The sequence below is a fragment of the Galeopterus variegatus genome, unplaced genomic scaffold (genome assembly GCF_000696425.1).
Source record: "Galeopterus variegatus unplaced genomic scaffold, G_variegatus-3.0.2 Scaffold1600, whole genome shotgun sequence".
NCBI lineage: Eukaryota > Metazoa > Chordata > Mammalia > Dermoptera > Cynocephalidae > Galeopterus > Galeopterus variegatus.
Window position 1 is genome coordinate 111,033 of NW_007727711.1, and position 4,966 is coordinate 115,998.

The following is a 4,966-nucleotide window of genomic DNA, read 5'->3' on the forward strand; positions in this document are numbered from 1 at the left end:
CAGTCATCACTTTAAATAATACTTAAATGGAATATTTTCATTTTTTTATTTTTGGTGGCTACCCGGTTTGGGGATCTGAACCCTTTACCTTAGTGTTATAACACCGAGCTCTAACCAACTGAGCTAACTGGCCAGCCCTTAAATTTAATATTTTTAGAGAGTCAAAATCAATGCAAAAAATCCATGATGAACAAAATATGAAAACTTTAAAGAAGGGCCATACCGAGCCATACTGAAGCCCAAGGTAAAAGGCGAAATCAGTAACACTGATCCTGCCTTTGGTTAAGATAAAGACACCTCATCTCACTTTGGTCCTGGACTGATAACAGCACTAGGTGTCGAGTGGCTGCAAGGACTAGAACATACACATTGAGTGATTAGCACATGTCTGTGGGGAGCTCCTCATAGAGTGTGGGGGTCCGAGGCCTGTGTTTGGGGGAGAGATGGAGCTGTGTTTGGACATCTGCTCCCCTGCTTCACAGCTATGAGACCTGGGCAAGAGCCTGTTCCTCATCTATAAATGGTGACAGTGTCTTGCTTGTGGGGCTGTTGGGTAGTATGGGATGAAAGATCCAAAGTGCTTTTCACAGTTTCTGGCATGTTAAGTCACAGAATCACACTCGTAGAAGATGCCTGTGTTTGCCAGCAAGCATATGTTATACCCACACATAGAGGCCTTCTGGTGGTTCCTGGTGAATTATGCTTGTTGGCTCTTTTTTTTTTAAAACTATCTTTCATTTAATTAGACATTGGGGTAAGGGATTTAGCATTAGTCCACAATCCTAATGCCAAGCCCTTATGTCACATGGTATTCCTCTGAGCATTGACCTCCACAGCCCTCTGCAGTTCTGCTCCTGACCACACTGTGAGGAGTTCCATGCCCCCTGACTCACAGTGACTTGGCTGCTCAGACTGGCAGCCCTGTCCATCCTTATCCCTTCTCTGACCAGGCCAGGACTGGGTTATGGGAAGGATTATTTGGTGATATTGTCACTAAAATGACGGGGGCCTTGGCCAGGCCTTCACAAAGCCCAGAGAAACCCATTCATTCTTGGTTCTCACCTTCCCCTTCTTCTCTGCCCCACATCCTGCTATGCCACCTGCTCTTTCACCCTTTTGGTGGGAGCACTGCCTCCCCCAGCTGCTGGCAGCCCACCTTTGATTACCTGTGGACCTACCTGTGTAGTGCAGTTGAAGGTGCTCTTTGCTGGTGCTTAGACTGAACCATAGTTACTAAAGCAATCCCTTTAAAAATCTAGCCCTGTCACTGCCTGCAGTCAGAGGGAGGTTTCAGAATGTTACCTGTGGGACCAGCAGGGCATTTCCCATTGTGAAACCCCCAAGGCCTTCTCAGGACCGGGACCTGGAGCCTGGACAGTAAAGTAACATGGCACTCCTTTTACACTCTATGGGTTCCCAAAGGTAGGCCAGCCTGGGCTAGAATGTGGGCTCCATTCTTACTAGCTGTGTAACCCTGACCAAGTCACCAAATGCTCTAGCCTCAGTTTCTTCATCTGCAAAAATGTGCTGATCTCAGTAGCTTACTATGAGGATTAAATGGGAAATCAATGTTCGTACCCATGTTATTTATATTAACTCATTTGGTTAGAGCATGAGTTAAATTCATTCACTGTTGGGGACCTGTAGCCCCACACCCCTTCTTGTGTGACCAGGCCTACATGACAATGTGCTTATGTCAGATGTCTGTGCTTATGGGATATCTGCCTCATAATCTGTTTGTGCCTGGGACGCTGTGCTCCTGGCTATGCAAGTCTACTCAAGAGTGACCTCTTATCTCCTTCCAAGTTTCTGCTTTCTTGTAAAGATTGGGGGCTTCTTTGCATCAGAGATTTTCTGACTTTGTTTCTTCTCAAAATCTTATCATATTCCTGCATTCCTAACTCCTTACAATATGCCTGCTTTTTCCTATATAAGATGTAACCTAAGAATCAATAAACGAGACTTGATCAGAATACTGTCTTGTCTCCCATCTCTCACGTCTCTTGCTTCCATCCCATTCCCACTCCCCCCTCCAGGGTCTGCGTTGAATATCCCGCGGGTCGGGACAATTCACTCATGCAACAGAAGCACACTGAACATGTACTATGTGCAAGGGGATGTTCAAGGCTCTATGAAGAGATGTGAGGATGTGATACAATCACTGAAATAACCAGTGATCAAATGGACAGGGAAAGAAATAGGAGCAAATGCTGTATGGCCAGACAGAATGGTGAAGTGTCTGACATTTCACAGGGACTCGATTAGTATTTGTTGAATGAGTCAAAGAAAAAAAACCAGGCAGACATTACCATTGAGGAGATATTTCCATGAGGCAATAGGGAACCTCCTCATGGAAGAGGGTGAATTCAAGCTGCCAGTACGTCAACATAGTTATTAAGAGGTCTTTTTAGCAGGCACCAGAGATAAGGCAATATTCATGACAGATACTACCCATGCCTTCAAGGAGTTTACACTTTAACCAGAAGACAAGGAAATGCAAATACTTTGGAATAACGAATTAATCTTCACACATACAGTAAGAGCTAAGCAGAGGTAAAGGATGACTACAAACTCTGGAAGACAGAAACTGAGCACTGGATTTTTCCTTCTTTCCTGCTGTACTCATAAGCTAGATCTGAACAACAAAACATTTTTAATCTACAAATAAATTTTAAACTTTATGTCTTTTTTGAATAGTTGTTACTTGCACATTGTACAAAATTTAAAAATTCAAAAGGGTACAGAGTGAAAAGTCTCCATACATCCTCTCCCCAGAGGCCAGAGGTGTCGCATTTCCTTCCGTATCTTTCCAGAGATTGTCTGGCCAGAGTCAGGCAACCCCCTGTATAGTTACATAAATGGGACCATGCTGTGCTCGCTGGTTAGCACTTACTTTTTCTTAGAGATGGTTCCGTACTGGAACATAATTTCTATGGCCACGTAGAACTTCACTGTGAGGTTCTGTCACAGCTTGTTTACTCAACATCCTATTGGTGGACATGTAGTTTTTTTTTTTTAAGTAATAGACTTTATTATGTTTTTAGGTTTAGAAACATGAGCAGAAAGTAGAGAGAGTTCATACCTACATCCTCCTACCCCCAGTTTCCCCATTGTGAACACCTTGCATAAGTGTGGTGCATTTATTACAATTAGTGAGCCAATATATTTTTTTTTTTATTAACCAAAGTCCATAGCTTACATTAGGGTTCATCTTTGTGTTATGCATTCTGAGTCTTGACAAATGTGTAATAACACAGGTCCACTATTATAGCATCACACAGAATAGTTTTGTTGACTTAAAAATCCCTTAAATCCCACCTCTTCATCCCTCCTTCCCAAAAACTCCTGGTGAAATGCAGTTTTTTCCAATCAAAGTTGTTTGTAGTTGAGCTGTCAGAGCATTTCATAACCTGACTGCAAGCTTCCTTCAGAGCCTGTCTCCTGCCACATTGTGCCTGGGCTTCCCGCCTGCGGTGGCTGTGCTCTGGCTGGGCCTGGCAGGCACGTCCCCCATGCCCTCCTGCCTGCAGGAGCACCCTTACTCATGGCCTCAGGCTCAGCTAATGTCACCTTCTCTCTGAAGCCCTTCATCTTCCCCTTACCCCCCATAGAGTTGAAGTCCCCTCCTGTGTTGTTCTTGTTTTCATTTATTCATTAATGCAAGAACTATTCAGGAAGCACCTTCCCCATGCTGCGCAGGGTGCTGGTGCTAATGGTCTGGAGGCAAACACAGGGCCACAGAGCCCAGCTCTCACATGGTTGAAAGTTCCTTGAAGAAAATAAAACTGAGTAATGTGATTCAAGGTGCCAGGATGGCCAGGGAAAGGCTCTTGAAGGAGGTGACATTTAAGAAGAGACTGGGGGGAGAGTAGTGAAGGTGAAAGAAACAGCAAGTGCAATGTCACAGCCGTTTATGCCAACCTGGAGGGACACTTACCACGCCTCACACACCTGCCTCTTCTACTGTGTGAAGGAGGTGAACACTCCTGTGTGTGCCTGTGACCAGCCTGGGCCTGGTGCACAGGGGAGCCAGGGAACGCACAGCTGGACTGTCCGCCTAGTGGCCAGGCCTGTCTCGGTGGCTCCACCCTTCCCTGCAAACACTCTCTAGCCTCACTCTGTCCAGATGGGGAGCTGGGGGCTTTGTTTGCTGAAACATCTGAGCCCAGGACACCAAGCCCCAATGACCCATAGGAAGGCTATTGCCTCCTTAAAGAGTTCAAAAGCCCAAGACTTTTTATAAATAGCTAGTATCCTTTCACCAGCCCTTAAGGCAGCAATTTATGGCCCATTTCCCCAAAGGCAGACAGACCTACAGACAGGTTACTTCCCTCGGAGTCAGGTTCCTACAATTGTGGGATGCTCCCACTTCCTTTTCGCATTTTATGGCCTCCTAGCTGGCTAATCCTGAAATGGGTTACACGGGAAGGCGGAGTCAGGTTCCTACAATTGTGGGATGCTCCCACTTCCTTTTCGCATTTTATGGCCTCCTGGCTGGCTAATCCTGAAATGGGTTACACGGGAAGGAGAATTGTGGAATTGTGCAGTGCTGCAGCTGCCTCGGAAACCAGAGGCCTCACCAGACTCAGGAAAGGGCTGGCGGGCGTGGGGAAGGCCCCGCAGCTGGTCCCCTGGCCGTGGCTGGCTCTTGTGGGCTCCAGAGCCTTTCCGCAGCAAGACACCAGGAATGGAGGTCTCAGCATGACAGCTCCACTGGGGAGTCTACCACAGAGGAGCAGAAAAGAGGCAAAAAATCTCAGTTCAAAATTCAGTGGCAATGTGGTAAAATGAATGAGAAGCTGCTTGTCACACATAAGCAGCACTCGTTCATTTATAAGGCACATGCATATTTCTTGTCACCTTTCATCCTCATGACAGATGAGGAAACTGAGGTCCAGAGACTAGCTCAGGTTGCCCAGCCTCTGATCCTCATCCTAGCCTCAAATGCAGGGTTGGGGGCCAGAGG